Source organism: Meriones unguiculatus, assembly GCF_030254825.1.
Source record: "Meriones unguiculatus strain TT.TT164.6M chromosome 16 unlocalized genomic scaffold, Bangor_MerUng_6.1 Chr16_unordered_Scaffold_43, whole genome shotgun sequence".
Taxonomy (NCBI): Eukaryota; Metazoa; Chordata; class Mammalia; order Rodentia; family Muridae; genus Meriones; species Meriones unguiculatus.
Genome location: NW_026843701.1, coordinates 817,419 through 836,419, shown reverse-complemented (window position 1 = coordinate 836,419; position 19,001 = coordinate 817,419). Strand labels below are relative to the sequence as shown.

The 19,001-nt window shown below is 40.2% G+C and overlaps 1 pseudogene; it reads right to left on the bottom strand.

Annotated features, from left to right (window-relative positions):
- Window positions 1-238: 238 nt before the first annotated feature.
- LOC110540441 (RNA guanine-N7 methyltransferase activating subunit-like) lies at window positions 239-595 on the bottom strand (annotated as a pseudogene).
- Between the last annotated feature and the right edge of the window lie 18,406 nt (window positions 596-19,001).

Here is a 19,001-nt window from a genome sequence, read left to right as displayed (position 1 = left end):
AACACTAAAGTTATAAAACAAAACTGTATTTAATATAATGTCAAACAATGTAATTCATGCTTAGTAGACTTATTCCCATCAATCATTATACCCCTAGTAAAATCATATTTTTCAAGTCTCCAGTTCTAAGCAATCAACAACTCATTCTTTGAAGTAGAATTAAAAGCTATTACCAAAAGAAGACCAATGTTTATCACATCAAAAACAATGGTCTTTTGTTAAATACTGCTGACATCTGTCAGTAGTAACTGTATGGAGGCTGCTGGTTGTGACCATACTGTTCTTCACTGTTGTTTATAGTAAGGCTCTTGTCTCTGCTGTGGGTAGTTCTTACCCCGTGATCATCCATTTCACTGATTCTATCACTGTCACTTGGTCATCTTTGTCTGTTATCTCTCCCTCTAAACTGTCTGTTAGCTTCCAGCAAGTTGCCTCTATTTCTTTGGTAACCACCAGCTCTACTATTCCACTCATCAACAATTGGAGGTGATTCAGGATGACGTTTCACGTATTCCTGTTACTCTTTGTCATCTTGTGTGAATCTGCTTGTGAACATCTCTTCAAAATTTGGAATAATTTCAGATGTTTCACTCATGTTGAAATTCTGTACAGTTTTTAAGATCCTTCCAAGGCACATACTGGGGAGACCCTGGGCGTCCACACAGCAGTACCCTACACAGCTCTCCTAGGTAACCACATGCTCAGCTTCTTAAGGACTGTTATAGTGTGGAAAATAAGTTGATTTTGTATAAATTCATGTCATGTTTCTGCCACTAGGTGTAGTCAGCGCATAGGCTGAGAGAAGCTTCAGAAACTCATAATAAAGAGTCCATAATAAAGAATCCAGGACCTTTGATATCCTTAAGGGTGGAGTTTTTCAGAGGGACCCTTTGGAAGGCTCCTCTCATGTTCCCTGTCTGATCCTACTCCTGATGTCTATCATGTTTACCCTTCTGAATGAGGTTTCAGCCTCTTCCCTAGGGTTCTCCTTGTTGTTTATCTCCTTCATTTGTACAGATTTTAGTATATTTATCCTATATTATGTGGCTAATATCCACTGTAAGTGTGTATATGCCATGTGTGTCTTTCTGCTTCTGGGTAACCTCACTCAGGATGATCATTTAAGTTCTGTCAATTTGACTGAAAATTTCATGATTTCCTTGTTTTTGATTGCTGAGTAGTATTCTGTTGTGTAAATGTAACACAATTTTTGAATCCATTCCTTGATTGAGGGACATCTAGGGTATTTCCAGAATCTGGCTATTTCAAGCAAAGCTGCTATGAACATAGTTGAGCAAATGTTCTCGTTGTATGGTTGAGAACCTTTCAAATATATGCCCAGGAGTGGTATGGCTGGATCTTGAGGTTGGACTAGTCCTAATTTTCTGAGATAGCACTAGATTGATTTTCAAACTCTTGTACAAGTTTACATTCCCACAAGCAATGCAGGAGGGCTCCCCTTTCTCTACACCTCTCAGCATGTGCCATACCTTGAGTTTTTTATCTTAGCCATTCTGATGTCTGTGAGGTGGAATCTCAGGCTTATTTTGAATTTCATTTCCCAGATGATTAAGGATGATAACAATTCTTTAAGTGTTTCTCTGCCATTTGATGCTGAGAATCATTGCCAAAATTTGGTCAGAGTGCAGGGAAACTTTTGGATAAAGGAAGAGATAGAAAGCCCTGGAGGGGACTGGAACTTCACAAGATGGCTAGCAGAGCTAAAATTTCTGATCCCAGGAAGGCCTGCAAAGAGCAATACTTCAACTAAGGACCATGCAAGGAGAGGAACTAGACCCCTTGCTCAGATGAAGCCCATAGGCTCTCACATTCCAAGTGATGTCTCTAGTAAGAAGAGCAGGGCCTGTCTCTGACATGAACTCAGTGGCTGGCTGATCACCTCTCCCTGGTGGGTGCTGCCTTCCCAGACCAGAGCTGAAGTTGACATAGTCAGTCTTGATGAGACCTGACTGGCTAAGGTCAGATAGAAGGGGAGGAGGTCCTCCCCTATCAGTGGACTAGGGCAGGGGTATAGGGGGAGAAAAGGGAGGGTAGTGGGATGGAAGAAGATGACAGATGGCTAGTACAGCTCAGATACAAAGTGATAAATTGAAATAATAATAATAATAAGAGTCCTTGACCATGGCATGCTGCATCATGAAGAGTAGCTGTGTCAGCTGGGTGACTGCAGATAGAGCTCAATAGGGGTGGTAGTGGTGGAGTCAAATAGTCATGAGAGCACTTGCAATCAAGCATGATGACCTAAACAAATGACCACCACCTACTCCCACCTCGATGTGTGAGCTTGTTTTCATGTGTAGAATCAATAATGGGGTAAATGAAGTCAGCCTGATGTCATAGCTTTAATATTCTGAAATACTGAGATTCTGGCATGCTGAAGCTGGCTCACTGCATGAAAGACAAAGGATTTCAAGACAGTTTGAGGGATAAACATACCAGCAGAGGAATGAGGACAATGAGTATTTTATTATTATTTTAATGATTTTACAAGTCTTGTTCTTCCCCAGGGAGACTGTGTTCCCTCATTGGAATGTGTTAGAACATTTGATGTCTGACCACAACAAGTCTGACCTTTTCTGCTTCAGGAACATTTTACCTTCATATTAAAACTGAAAAGACAGACTTGGACACAGTTTTATTTTTATTTATTTTTTACAATTTATTCCTTTTATATCCTGACTGTGGCCCCTTCCTTCATCTACTTCCAGTCTTATCCTCCTGTCCTCTCCCATCCCCATTTCCTTCCCCTAGTCCACTGAAAAAGGGAGTTCTCTTCCACTGCCATCTGACCCTAGCTTATCAAGTCTCATCAGAAATGCCTGGGTCCTTTTTCTCTAATGCCTTGCAAGGCCACATCACCAGGGGGAAGTGATCCAAGAGCATGAAACCGAGTTCCTGACAGAGGTAGCCCCTGCTCCCCTCACTCAAGAACTGACATGGAGACTGAAGTATCCATTGGTTGCATACGAGCAGGGTGTCTAGGTCCTCTCCATGATGGTCCTTGGTTCATGCCTCAGTCTATGCAGGCAACTTTGAGCCCAAATATTTTGGCTTCATTGGTTTCCAGGTCCAAAAAATCTCACCCTTATTCCACAAGACTCCCTGTGCTCTGCCTAAAGTTTTACTGAGTCTTCTCATATGCTTTGACCCCCTGTTGGAGGGAGCATTTCAGAGGACTTCTATGGTGGGCTGCACACCTGTTCCTCCTTTTCCATTCTTGTGTCTATCCTGTTTGCCATTGTAAAAGATGATTAAGTATCCTAACTAGGGTCCTTCTTGTTTTTTAGCTTCTTGAGGTCTGTAGATTTTAGTATGGTTATTTGTTGGTATAATGTTCTTGTGGAATGTATACAATTTACCTTTGTTTATTCAAATGCTGGTTTCTTTACCCCTCTGTATGTTTTCAATCAAGACATTGTGTTGTGATGCTTATTGTAAGTATCACATGTCTCAAGTTTGTATAAATATGCCACTATTTGTTCTCTGTATTGTCAATTAAACATCCAGCCAGTGTTGTGAAATGGACAGAATAGGGTAGGACATCCTGGTCTGGAGGGAAGAAGGAAGCGAGTGGGAGGATTTGGAGAGGAGAGATGGGCAGGAGAGTAACTGGAACCATGAGGAGAGGTGAAATGGACCTAAGAACCACAGTGGTCATTCAAGGAGGTTCAGTCCAAGTAGTATACTCTTCCTCATCTCTAGCCCCTGCCATTTTGCAAAGTCAGGAAGATCCTGTGCTTGGAATCTGGGTCTTCATCTGTTCTGGCTCCAGGCTGTTGCTTACTGCCTGGCCAAAACCACTGGGCAAGGACATGTTCTATTGCAGACCTCAGCCCTCTCTCACATGTTTCACCTCCCCCAGGACTCCAGTTCTACCTCTCTCCACAGCACATGCACAGATCCTCTCTTCCATCTTTCCTGCCTGTCTGTCACACTTTCCTTCTTTGTAGTGTTGTTCTGTTGGCCTGGGAAGCTTTGCCATCACCTAGTGTCCCCCAAAATGCTGGTCATGTCAGCCTGGGATGTCTCTAGAATTCTGTTTTTTGTCTCTAGAATTCTTATAGCTTGCCTGGTGTCATAGGTACCAGAAATGTACAGAGTAGCCCCACTCTGCCTAATAAATGCAGAAAACAATGAAGCTTACTCCTTATTCACTCATTATTTCTTCATCTTTGTGAGCAAAGAGGAAGTGAAGAGCATGGCTATTTTCCTCTTGGAAATTGAGCTACATATACATTTCCATGCCTTTGTCTCCAATGCTCTGCTAGGATTCCAGGGTCATGGTATCATATATTTTTATTAGATTCTGACTTTCCTCGTGAACTCTTATCCCATGCTCCAAGCAGGAATGAAATTTTTGTCCATTGGCTTTCTTCAAAAGATAATATTTTATTTCAGTTGATCACCTTATAAGGTGCCCACTCTTCTCTTAAAAGGTATCAGAAAAAATTTCAGTTTTGCTCTGTGGTCTGGTCTTTGATCATTTTCCCTAGGAAATGAAAAGTGCCAGATCATAGAGGAAGAGTATGCAGGCAGTCTTGAAATGGTTTGATAGTCTGGGGTCTCTTAGTAAAGGAGGAGGGCTTCCCCTTTCTGAGGAACAAGGGAGGGGGATAAGAAAAAGAGGAAGGTAGGATGGGACAAGGAGGAGAAAAGGAAGAAAATTTTTACAGAATTTATTTTTTTTAGTTTTATTAATTACACTTTATTCACTTTGTATCCCCCCATGAGCCCCTCCCTCCTCTCCTCCTGATCCTACTTTCCCACCCCCTTCTTCAAGCATGCCCCTCCCCAAGTCCACTGATAGGGGAGGTACTACTCTCTTTCCTTCTGATTTAGTCTATTAGATCTCATCAGGAGTGGCTTCATTGTCATCTTCTGTGGCCTGGTAAGGACTTTCCCCCCTCAGGGGGAGGTGATCAAAGAGCAGGCCAATCAGATTATGTCAGAGGCAGTCCCTCTTCCCATTACTATGTAACCCACTTGGACACTAAACTGCCATGGGCTACATCTGTGCAGGGGTTCTAGGTTATCTCCATGCACGGTACTTGGTTGGAGTATGAGTCTCTGGGAAGACCCCTGTGTTCAAATTTCTGGTTCTGTTGCTCTCCTTGTGGAGTTCCTGTCCTCTCCAGATCTTACTATTTCCCAGTTCTTACATAAGATTCCATGAAAATTGCCCAATGGAATATTACTCAGCATTGAAAAATAAGGAAATCATGAAATTTGCAGGTAAATGGTGGGAACTGGAAAGGATCATCCTGAGTGAGCTGTCCCAGAAGCAGAAAGACACACATGGTATATACTCACTCATATAGATGTGTAATATAGGATAAACCTACTAAAATCTATACATCTAAAGACATTAATCAAGAGAGAGGACCCTGACTAAAATGTTCAATCCCCATCCCAAAAGGCAAAGAGGAAGGACATCAGAAGAAGAAGAAAACAGGAAACAACCTAGGAGCCTGCCACAGAGGGCCTCTGAAAGGCTCTGCCCTGCAGACTATCATAGCAGATGCTGAGACTTATGGCCAACTGTTGGGCAATGTGCATGTAATTTTATTAAATGAATTAAAAATACAGAAAAAAAATCAGTTTTAAATTCACCTCTAGGTCTTGGGAGTTCAGGTGCTCAAATTGAGGTTGCTGTTCTCCCAATACCTTGGGGCTGTTGATTCTCTAGATCCTTGGTAAGAACAAAGGGAGATGAGGAAGCAAAACAGGTGAGTAGGTCACCTCTGAGATGATGATGTTTCCTATGTGTTTCAGTTTATACAAGATATGTGTAAGATTTATCCTGCTAGTGTTTCCTTCACTGTGCATGAGGTTCTGACTTGATCTATGGAAGATTGGTGGATCACAGAGATAACTGTAACAATTTAATGTTCTATGTGAGAGATAGGGCTTAAGGTGGGGGAGGATGAAGATATTGAGGAGAATATTTGCTTGTACAACTCAGATAAGCCAGTAAAAAGTAAAATGTATCCATAATAGAACAAGGAGAAAGACAGATATGAAGGGCACCTTTTAGGCCTCTGCCTTGGATAGTGTCCTACTTTGCTCTCTATCACTGTGATAAACATCATGACTAAATGCAACTTGAAGAGGAAAAGGATTATTTGGCTTACAAGTCCTGATCTCAGTCCTTCATTGAGGGACGTTATGGCAGGAACTCCCAGCAAGAGCAGAGGCAGAAAGCATGAAATAAGGTCACTTAATGGCTTGTTCTCCATAGCTTGCTCTGCTTGCTTTCTTCTTCTTTCATCACCGAAGAATGGCCCCACCTATGGTGTCATGGACCCTTCCACAGCAAACATTTATTAAAAATCATTTGTCTTCATCCAATATAATGGAAGTCATACCTCAATTAAGGTTCTTCTTCCCAGCTTGTGTCAAGTTGACAAAAAATACTAAACAGTGCCAAGCACAGAGAGTAACTACGTTTCTAATTATGGAAGTCCAGTGTGAAGTAAACAGGTATGAATCAGTCCAACTGAGTTCATCCCCAAAGTAAGGGTTCATGCTGTTCCTCATGATGAGAACCTTACAGAATCTTCTACTGCTGACTCCTTTGTTGAGTTTATATTATGCTAGTAGTAATAGTTACTATTCCTGTGGTAATATATATTTTCTCCTCCTCTCTACATTAGAGTCCTTTACTGTGTAGAAGATTTAGAGTTTCTATTACTCTGGGGAACACTTCATCCTGGACATGGTTTTCTTATTCCCCAGTTGTGACTTTACAGGATTCCATCAGGATGCAACATCATGAAGGACAAAACCCTCAGGTAAAGAAGGCCTATACCGAAGTGAGTGCCTGAGAGAAGTTGGAAAGTGACTGTGAGGTGGAGATGCCCCAGTGTCCAGAAGATATTAATAGAGAAAGATGTGTGGAGAGGAAGGAGAACAATGGGGAAAAGAGAGAAAGAGAACGAATGTGAATTAATCCAACCTACTGCTTTTTTTATTAGTGTTTTTGATCACATGTCTTTTCTATGAAAATCACTGAAGACCACAGAGGAGACTAAGGAGACAAGACAACTCCATGTAGTAGTCTGTGTTGGTGCTGTTAAGCTGTTTTTAACTCTCCACATACCAATCTCTCAGCTGTTTCTCTCAGAGGTGAGTAAAGCAGGTTTGTGGGGAGTTATTGTTCAGGACTCAATCACTGTGGGAGCCCTTTTCAGTCTTTCAAGACAGTGGTAAACTGTGCAATACTCAGGCTGAAAGTCTGCAATAATGAGGGTGAAGTTTGTCCCAGATCTGCTGCCAATGAGCCTGGTGGGGACTCAGTTAATCGTGACTGAATTATGGTAAATGAGGGCCTTGATGGTCTGTCCTGGACTCTGCTGGTCCCAGGACAGGTACCATCTGTGTTCAGGAGGTTCTGACTTGCTCTGCAGATGATGGAGACTTTCTTTCCTAGAACAACATGGAGGGACTCTGCTGACTGGGTGAGCATGTTCTTCCCATTAGAAGCTGTAATCAGAGGCAGAGGGGATACAGAGAGTGTGTGAGTGTTAGAGCAGAGGTTGCCTCTATCTCATGTCCAGGACCTGCCAGACCTGTGTTACAAATGGCTTTTACTCCTTACCAATCTCCAAAGCCTCTTTGAGGTCAATGTCATCTTGGCATTTTATTTCACTTGTGGCACACAGGAGGAGAAGGAGGAGGAGTTGGGCTGCAACAATCTTGGTGACTCTTGAGCTTCAGAGAATGCTCTGGCCCAACAATTTGGGCCATTTGTAATTCCTGATCACAGCAAGGGGCCAGTGAGATGTGTTAATGCAAACTCAATGAGGATGAAGGCTGAGCAAGGGTATGGAGGTCTGTGGTCACCCCTGCATCTGATGTTAACCTCAACCTTCCATCTACTGCCTGCCTTTAGCCTTATCCCTGAGGATCTGGTAGTGCCACAGGTGCTGTGCTTATTATGTGACAGCCACTGCCACCTCCAGGGTAAAGAGCAATCTGTGGCCCAGGGAGATTGCTCTTAGGTATGAAAACCTCTGTGGATTGGGGCCATCAGTAGCGCTTAGCTGCAACAGTGACTGAAGTATAAGGCCCAAGGCTGCTCTGGTGAGGTCTCAGAGAAGGCTCAGTTGCTCCTGTGACTCTGCTGTTCTGGAATGTTGTGCCCATACTTTATCTTGGAATGTGTTAAGCTGTGAAAGAGATATAACTAATCTTACTACTCAGGAATCTGGCTACTATTTCTCAATTTATCCCTAGGATGGGTTTTGGCCTTGGTCTATAAACTTTTTCATTAAATGAGATGAAATAATAAAGTGGAACCGGATAAAATAATCAACATGCTTCCCTGTGGGACTCATTTCCACCTGTCCAATTATTTCCCATTATTATTAGGTGAAATTAGCAAATCATATTATTTTGTGAGAAACTATTGAATAATGTCATTTACATGTTTTCTAGTCTCCTCTGGTAATGTTAGCTTGCTGAAAAGCACTTTTCACTCTGTCTCTCTGCAGCATTGGATGTCACAGGTTGGTTGTCTGAAAAAGAGGATGATTAGGTGGGACTCTCTCTTTTCTGGATTCAACTTCCTGAGGCTCCTCCCAGTGTGAGAAGATGTACTTCTGTGTCCATATTGGCAGTTGCTCTCTCTTCCAAGGTTACCATCTCTTGGTACCGAACTTCCAGTCAAGCATTGGCTTTAGTTTCACAAATCAGAATCAGGTATACACTCCTTATTGACAAAAACACAACTCATACCTCAAAGGGGATATAAGGGATAGTTTATTCTCGAATCAAATATGGAGCCACTGATTCTTGCAAAAGAAATTCAAGTTTCCTCCAATATGTTTCCTCAACAACCTGGCAGCAGTTTTATGATGTTTTTGTAGTAACTGAGCAACAGGAGTCACAAACAACACACATTTCAAAACAAATTGGTGAAAACATCCTAAAAAGCAGAGGAAGCTCTGAGAGTTGATTTCAGCAGAAAGTTTCCTACAGTAGTGCAAGTATATTTAAAAGGATTTTATGTGCCACTGTGTTGACTCTGCACCTCCTAGTCTTTCTAAAGAGGCTTATGAGGGATGCTCTGTGGGTTCCCTGTGTTACATTGCTTCAGGAACACTTTGTCCACTCAAAATTAATCAAACAATACATTTCATATTATGTCAATGAAAGAAACCATTTGAGTTTTGTAAAAAAGTAGAAGAACCAAAAGGAGACGGCCTGGCACAGAATATAGGGGGAAGTTACACCCACTAAGTGGCCTTTAAGCCTAATCTACAAATGTAATAAGGGATTAACAAGGCTAATATGGAAGAGCATGAACTGCAGGTGAATTCAGGGAATGCACAGAAATGGATGAAGTTACTTTACTGTGAGTAAAGCAGTATCTTCCTATCATCTAGTCCCAAAGCTAATGCAGGGTTACCCTGACAACATGGTGGTGCTGATGGGGTGAGGAAGGGGAATATGGAACTTTTAACATGTAGAACCTTGTTGAAGGAAGTATTTCACTGATGTATGTTTTTGAGTATTTATGGCCTCACCTCACCTCCAGTTCATGCTTTAATTCCTGTGTGCTCTTAGAGGTTGAGATGTGCTCTCTCAACTTTCTGCTCTGGTTACTTACCTTGCCATATGAATATCTAGTCCTCCAGAACTTTAATCCAAACTAAACTCTTCCATATGTTGCTTTTGATCATGGTGTTTTATCACAGCATTAGAAAATAGCTACCCCAGGAAGCATTTTATTATATATATTAGATAGATAGATAGATAGATAGATAGATAGATAGATAAGCATACAACAGTCATTATAAAATTAAAAAAATAAAAAAACCTTTTAAGTCACTCCTGTGGAAATAGATCATTGGTGAAATCCTTATATCCACAGAGAAACATATACTAGTCATCGTAAAAACAAAACAATACAAAACAAAAAGCATAAGCCAGGCCTGTGGAAATAAGTCATTTGTAAAGTAGTCCTTGCTGTGCAAGGCTGAAGAACTGAGTCCAGATCCCCATCAGTCACATCAGATATCAACTATGGTGGTGCAAGCTTGTAATCCCACAGCTGGGAAGGCAGAGAGACCTGAGGATTCCAGAATCTTGTTGCCCAGTAAGATTAGTAAAGTCCATTCATCTCTATTTTCAGTGAGTGAAAAAAGGTAGAGAGAGATTGAGAAAACTCTTATATTGACTTCTGACTTTTATTTGTACATATATTCAATATATATATGCTTAAGTGTATGTGTGTGCATATGTATGGGTCTACGTATATGATATATATTTCAGCAAAATTGAAGTTTTAGATATGAAATAATTAATTTGTCCTTATATGCTGTATTAGCTTTTGTATCACTGTATCACTGTGATAATAGTCGTGACCAAAATCAATGTGGGAAGAAAGGGGCTTATTTGGAATATATGTTTTGATTAGTCTAGAATTTTGGAAAATTCAAGGCCAGCACTCATGGTAGTAACATGGATTCAGGAGCTGAAGCAGAGCATCGGGCAATGTTGTTTACTGTCTTGCTTTCCATGCATTTCAAGCACTAAAAATTAAATTTCTTCTGTGTAGCATGTTTAAACTCCAACTAAAGGTTGTTGACTTCTTCAGTACAGCCATTTCACTACTGTGCCAGTGGGTACATATTGCCTGGCATGTCAATGATAGATGGATATCACTTGAATTTGGTTTAATCATGGTGTTGAGAGGCACACTGATCAGAGGCTTTATCAGAGGCCCTGATGAAATGACAAAGAGAAAATTAGTTTTGCCTCCTTGCCCAGGGTCCAGTCTGGTTCTGGGACATAGGCCTCTAAGGATCTAAGTTTTCAGTTCTTGTGAAGTGGGTTTTCCCCTCTGAAGGGCTATACTATTTAATAATATAAAAATATTAATTGTTCTTTAATTTTTTTATTATTATCATTTATTGCAATTTATTCAATTTATAACATGGCTGTGTTCCTCTCCCTCATCTCCTCCCTATTCCACCCTCCCTCTTTTTTCTCCCCTAAGTCCCTTCTGTAGTCCACTAATAATAAATGCTCTAATAATAAAAAATACTAATTAGTTACTATGAAGTTTCATGCTATGAAATAATAAAAATGGCATAATAATAAAAATTAAATTCATTTTAATAAAAATATATAAAAATAAAAATATTTTAATTAATAAATATTTATAAATAAAGATTGAGATAACTCTATGTTACAGAATGAAATCTAAAAGGCTTTTAGAAATTCTGATAATCTAAGTAAGTTATTTAAAGTCCTAAAGAAGCTAAAGAACAAGGAGGTCCCTAGGGAAGATGCTTTATCTTCATTCAGGCCTGCTTTTCTGTGTTACTTGGTCTTTTTCCTTTGCATTTTAAAAATATTCTTTCTTTTTTCTGCATGTTTACTGTTTTAATTATTATGTGGCAAGGAGAATTTCTCTTTTACTCCAATCTCTTTGGTGTTCTACATGTTTCTTGTGCCTTTATATCCATCCCTTTCTTTAGGCTAGGAAATTTTTCTTCTATAATTTTGTTGAAAATACCTTCTGGGTTTTGTCTTTTTGCGGTGGTTTTTATTGTCTTTGGTTTCTGCTTCCTCTCTAGATTATCAGAGAGAGAGTGTGTGTTTCCTGTTTTACTGGCCTGCTCTGCCTGTTGTGTTCACGGGAATGCTGGTGTTGGAGGATAGGTGAAGAGGCGTTTGGGAGAGATGAGGGTCTCTTGCAGTGCTAGGGGCAACCCTGAGAATTGAAGTGAAACAGAGAGAGTAGAGTGTGTTCACAGAAAGCCTACCTGCTCATCTGGCCAGCATGCCTGTGGTGAGCAAGGGGTTTCCGCCCAAGTTGGGGACTGGAACATAGTCACAAGTGTAAGAAGGAAGGCAGGAGGTGATGGCCTGTGGGATCCAACAGATGCACGTGCATGGGGAAGGGAATCTTCATCTGGTGTCCTATTGCACAGCTAAGGGCGACCCTGAGAATTCGGTCTGGGGCACAGAGAGTAAAGAAGGTCCATGGTCAGCTTGCCTGGTCTACTGGCCGGTGTGGTCAATCAGGTTTCTTGGCTTTCAAATATTTTTACCAGAGTTCTTTTCCCAATTTTTCTTTTCTTTTCATAAATTCATGTAAATTTCATCAAATTTTAGTTAATTAATTATTTGTGTGTGTGTCTGTGTGTGTGAGTGTGTATTTGCATGTGTTTCTGGTGGTCATAGGACAGCATTGAATTGCTCTTCTCTTTCTTCCATATGAGTTCTAGGGATCAAGCTTGGGTATGAAATCTGGCTTAATGGCAAGTGACTTACCTTCTGAATAATCCTGCTGCTCCTTAAAATTCTTTGTTGATGTATACTCACTCTACTCAAGTGTCAGCAAACATTATCTTTCAAGTATCATATATTTGACAATATCCACTAACCTCCCTCATTTTCCCTTCCAATTCTGCTGTTGTATTTTCTAACCCTTGTGTCTCTTCTATTTTTTTTTTTTTATAATTCGGAATGTTTTTTTCTTTATTAATTACACTTTACTCACTTTGTATCCCCCCTGTGGTTCCCTCCCTCCTCCCATCCCAATCCCTCCCTTCCTCCACCCTCTGCATGCATGCCCCTCCCCAAGTCCAGTGATAGGGGAGGACTTCTTTTCCTTCCTTCTGATCCTAGTCAATTAGGTCTCATCAGGAGTGGCTGAGTTATCTTCTTCTGTGGCCTGGTAATGCTGCATCCCCCTCAGGGGGGAGGAAATTAAAGAGCAGGCCAATCAGTTCATGTCAGAGACAGTCCCTGTTCCTATAATAATGGAACCCACTTGGATAGTGAACTCCCATGGGCTACATCTGTGCAGGGGTCTTAGGTAATCTCCATGCATGGTCCTTGGTTGGAGTATCAGTCTCAGGAAAGACCCCTGTGCTCAGACTTTTTGGTTCTGTTGCTCTCCTTATGGAGTTCCTGTCCTCTCCAAATCTTACTATTTCCCACTTCTTTCCTAAGATTCCCTGCACTCTGCCCAAAGGTTGCCCATAAGTCTCAGACACACACACACACACACACACACACCAGCTTAGTAACATATGTAACCGGATAGTTCTTTTTTTTAAGTTTATTTTTTTTTCTTTTTATTATTAGTTACATTTTGTTAACTCTGTATCCCAGATGTATCCCCCTTGTCATACCCTCCCAATCCCACCCTCCCTCCCTCATCTCCTCCCTGCCCCTTTCCAAGTCCACTGATTTGGGACGACCTCCTCCCCTTTCATCTGACCCTGTTTTATCAGGTTATCTTCAGGACTGGCTGCAAAGTCCTCCTCTGTGGCCTAACAGGACTGCTCCTCCTTTGGGAGGTGGGGAGGTCAAAGAGACTGCCATTAAGTTCCTGTCAGAAATAGTCTCTGTTCTCCTTACTCTGTTTTCAGAGTTAGGCATTTGATATTGGATAACGAATTTGGTGCTTTTTCCTGGGGAGACTATTTTGCCAATCCTCACCATTCCTTGTTACTATGCTTAGGGTTGACATCTTCTGAACCTTTTTTCCTTAAATGCTAGTGTTTCTATTGGTGTTATCGTTGTTCAGTTCATGTTATGCAGATATGTTGGTGAGACTTTATGGGTGTAGCTTTTGACATTCATAACAGACACAATCTCACTGAAAACTTCCTTTTTCTCTGCTTCATACAATATTTCCATCCTCAGTTTCAAAATGATATCTAAGCTTTAAGTGCAGGGTGTTTGCTTTGTAGATGTGTTGGTTGTGACTAGGTTCCTGAAAGTTGATTTGTGATAAGTTTTGGATTTTCTGTAAAAGTCTCCATATAAATTAAAGAGAAATTTCCATGATGAAAAGTGATAATTGCAGTTATCTCTGGGTATAAACTCCAATAATAAAATATATTCAGAAATTATATGGTTTAGTAAAGTGGTGGCTGTATGTTCTCCTCCAATATTCATGAATTAATTAGCTTCAGGAAGTTGGATAATTTTTTCCATACAAGACATGATTTACCTCATTTTGAATGGACTTTAAGTTCAATCAGAATATGTATGCCATTATTCTACCCTTAATGGTAACCTGTATGCTGGTATGATTGATTCATAGGAAGTATAACTGGAAATGATTATTTTTACATATTATTTATTTACTTTTATTTTATGTACATTAGTGTTCTGCCTGCTTGAATGTGTGTGTGAGGCTGTTACATCTTCTGCAAATGGAATTACTGACAGTTGTGAGCTGCCATGTGGATGCTGGGAATTGAACCCTGGTCCTTTGGAAGAGCAGTCAGTGCTCTTAAGCATTGAACTATCTTTCCAGTGCCCTGGAAATGATTGTTGATTCCTCACCTCATTTGGAAGCTTGAATGGTGCCTTCTGCTACTATGAAAGGTAGTCCTCAGAGAGTGCATATTAAGGTCACTTGAGTCTTCCAGGTCATTTTTCCAAAGTGCAAGAGAGACTTACCCAAAGGGCAACAACAGTAGTCTACAAAATAAAGAGAAAATTTTTATCTACTTATAAGTAAGTATATACCATGCATATCTTTTCTGATTTGGGTTATCTCAATGAGGATGACATTTTCTATAGTTGAATCCATTCATCTGCAAATTTTTTGATATATTTGTTTTTAATAGCTGAGTAGCATTCCATTGTGTAAATGTACCACATTTTCTTTATCTATTTTTATTTTTCTGGTTGAAAGACATTTAGGTTGTTTCCAGTTTTTGGATGTTACGAATAAAGCTGTGATAAACACAGTTGAGCAAGTGTCTTTGTGGTATGGTGGAACTTCTTTTGGTTATATGCCCAGGAATGGTACAGCTGGGTCCTGAAGTAGAACTATTCTCAGTTTTCTGAGAAAACACCAGACTGATTTCATTGTACAAGTTTCATTGTACAGATTGTCATTGTACAAGTTTGCACCCCCAACTAAGAATGGAGGAGTATTCTGCTTTCTCCACAACCTTGACAACCTGTGTTTTCACTTGGGTTTGATCTTAGCCATTCCAATTAGTGTAAGATGAAACCTCAGAGTCATTTTGATTTGCATTCTCCTGATGACTAAGGATGTTGAACATCTCTTTAAGTGTTTCACAGCCATTAGGGATTCCTCTGTTGAGAAATCTCTGTTTAGTTCTATAAACCATTTTTAATGTAATTATTTGGTTTGCTGGTTTTCACTTTTTTATTTCATTAAACATTTTATATATTAGCCTTCTCTTGGATGTAGAGGTGGTGAAAATGTTTTCCCTGTGCCCACAGTTCTTAGCACAGAGCACAGTGCAGGCCCACAGAGCTTGCCACAGAGTGCAGAGTTAGGCCCACATGGCCCGCCACAGAATGTAGACCACTGAGTTATTCAGGAAATCACAGAGGCTCGTTGCACCCACAATCTGCCCCCTCTAACAGTGCTAGCATCCACACAACTGTGCCTGTTCCCTTCCCAGCACATTCGAAGCATCTACACTCTCTCACACTCTCTCCTTCAAGAAACACTTCCATGCACATGCACATTCTAGCTCCCCTGCAACTGCGATTGTGCACCAGTGGCTTTTCCTCCCTTAGGAACAACTGAAACATCATTGCACACACTCACACCAGTAGCCCTCTATAATCTTCCTGAAGAATATTCCATACACCAGAGAAAGACAGTTCCAAATTGAAGTACAGAGACCAGGACAAACAGTGAAGGTTACAGATAAGCAGATAGCCAGAGGTCAGCAAAAGAACATACACCCCAAAAATCAAGACAACATGGCTCCACCACCAACTCCAAAAAAATCAATGGATATTTTAATTCAGAGGAAACAGAGGAAAATTACTTTAAAGCCATATTTATGCAGTTATTAGAGGAACAAAAATAAGAAATGAACAAGTCTCTCAGAAAAATAGACACACAAGTGAATGCAAATAAAAAGGACACACAAACACACAAAATCTCAGAAAAATGGTCACAAAAGTAGAAGTAAATCAAGAAGAAATGAACAAAGCTCTCAAACAAATACAGAAAAATATAGCCGCACAATTAGAGGCACAATTAGTGGCATATAGAGAGGAAATGAACAAAAAAATAGAACCCATCATAGAAACACAAGAATCCACATTCAAACAGATGAAGGAAATGGTGCAAAGCATGAAAAAAAATTAAAATCAATAAAGAAAACACAAACAGTGGAACCATGGAGCTGTAGAACTGAGCAAAGATCAGGAACCACAAAGGTAAGCATCATCAACAGAATACAATAGATAGAAGAGAGAATCAGAGGTGCTGAAGATACACTTGCAGAAATTGATGATTCTCTCAAAGAAAAAGTAAAATCAGAAAAGTTCCAAACACAAAAGTCCTAAGAAATCAAGAAAGTCGTGAAAAGATGAAACCTATGGAATAATTTGAAAATCTAAATGAAATGGACAATTTTCTTGATCGATTCCACTTAACAAAACGAAATCAAGACCAGGTAAATCAAATAAATAGTCCTGTATCACCCAAGGAAATAGAGGCAGTCAACGAAAGTCTCGCATCCAAAACAAAGCACAGGACCAGATGGTTTCAGCGTAGAATTCGACCAGACCTTCAAAGAAGAGCTAACTCCAATTCTCTTCAAACTATTCCACAAAATAGAAACAGAAGGAACACTACCAAACTCATTCTATGAAACCACAGTCACCTTGATACCTAAAACTCACAAAGAACCAAAAAAGAAAGAGGATTTCAGGCCAATCTCCCTTAGGAATACTGATGCAAAAATACTCAACAAAATACTTACAAAACAAATACAAGATCACATCAAAGATATAATCCACTCTGACGAAGTAGGCTTCATCCCAGGTATGCAGGGGTGGTTCAGTATACGGAAATCCATCAATATTATCCACCATATTAACAAACTGAAAGAAAATATCTACATGATAATTTCCTTAGATGCTGAAAAAGCATTTGACAAAATCCAACATCCATTCATGTTTAAAGTATTGGAGAGATCACGGATACAAGGCACATGTCTAAACATAGTAAAGGCAATAGACAGCAAGCCTATAGTCAACATCAAACTGAACAGAGAGAAACTTAAAGCAATCCCACTGAAATCAGGGACAAGACAAGGCTGCCCACTCTCTCCATATCTCTTCAACATAGTGCTGGAAGTCCTTGCTAGAGCAATAAGAGAATGAATGGAGATCAAGTGAATACAAATCAGAAAGGAAAAATTCAAAGTTTCACTATTTTCACTATTTGCAAATGATATGATAGTATACCTGTGTGACCACAAAAAAATCTACCAGGGAACTCTTATAGCTGATAAATACCTTCAGCAAAGTGGCCAGATACAAAATTAACTGAAAAAAAAAAATCAGTAGCCCTCCTGTATACAAAAGACAAAAGGGCTGAGAAAGAAATTAGGGAAACAACACACTTCACAATAGCCACAAAGGACATAATGTACCTTGGTGTAACCCAAACCCAGCAAGTCAAAGACTGGTAAAATTATAAGTCTCTGAAGAAAGAATTAGAAGAAGATATCAGAAGATGGAAAGATCTCCCATGCTCATGGCTTGGCAGGATTAACATAGTAAAAATGGCCCCAGGTCCCGCCTCTAAGAAAAAGGTATCTGACGGGTCTGATGCTCTTTGGGTGGATGACACCTAAACGAACATTGGTACAAAGTCACAATTTATTTCTAATATCAGAGATCAGACCTCTACTCTTGCCTGATGCGTCTAAAACAAAAAGGGGGAACTGTAGAGCACTGCGGAATGCTGTGCCTTAAAGATGGAGCTGGTTTCCGCCTTCCACCTTCCCGATGGTGAGTGCTCTCTGTCACGAACAATTCCACATTTGGCTAAGGCTGAGGATCTGGCTAGCTTCCATGTATGTGGACCTATCTGCATTGCCCACGTGGCATGCCTGGGTTGGCTGCCCAGAGGCTATTTAAGCTGTGGGCTGGCTTTCCCCAGGGTCCGAGGATTGTTCAAGGTTTCTGAATAAACTGCATTGAAAAAAAAAATGGCCATCTTGCCAAAAGCAATCTACAGATTCAATGCAATGCCCATCAAATTACCAACATAATTCTTTACAGACATGGAAAGAAAAATTCTCAATTTCATATGGAATAACAAGAAACCCAGAATTGCTGAAACAATCCTCTACAATAAAAGATCTTCTGGAGGTATTGCCATCCTTGATCTTAAGTTGTACTATAGAGTAACAGTAATAAAAACTGCATGGTACTGGCAAAGAAACAGAATGGTGGATCAATGGAACTGAACAGAAGACTCAGAAATTCACACACTTATGTACACCTGATCTTTGACAAAGATGTGAAAACCATACAATGGAAAAAAGATAGCATCTTCAACAAATGATGCTGGTCTAACTGGATGTCTACATGTAGAAAAATGCAAATAGATCCATACTTATCACCCTGCACAAAACTAAAGTCTGAGTGGATCAAAGACCTCAACATAAAACCAGATACATGAAATCAGTTAGAAGAAAAAGTGAGGAAAAGCCTTGAACTCATTGGCACAGGAGAAAACTTCCTGAACAGAACACCAACAGCACAGGCTCTAAGAGCAACAATCAATAAATGGGACCTCATGAAACTGAAAAGCTTCTGTAAAGCAAAGGACACCATCATCAAAACGAAAGGAATGCCTACAGATTGGGAAAGAATCTTCACCAACCCTTTATCTGACAGAGGGCTAATATCCAGTATATATAAAGAACTAAAGAACCTGAAAAGCAATAAAGCAAGTAATTCAATTTAAAAATGGGAAACAGAGCTAAACAGAATTCTCGATAGAGTAATATCGAATGGCAGAGAAACAGTTAAAAAATGCTCAACCTCATTAGCAATCAGGGAAATGCAAATCAAAATGACCCTAAGATTTCACCTCACACCCATCAGAATGGACAAGATAAAAAACTCAAGTGACAACACATGCTGGAGAGGTTGTGGACAAATGGGAACCCTCCTCCACTGCTGGTGGGAATGCAAACTTGTACAACCAC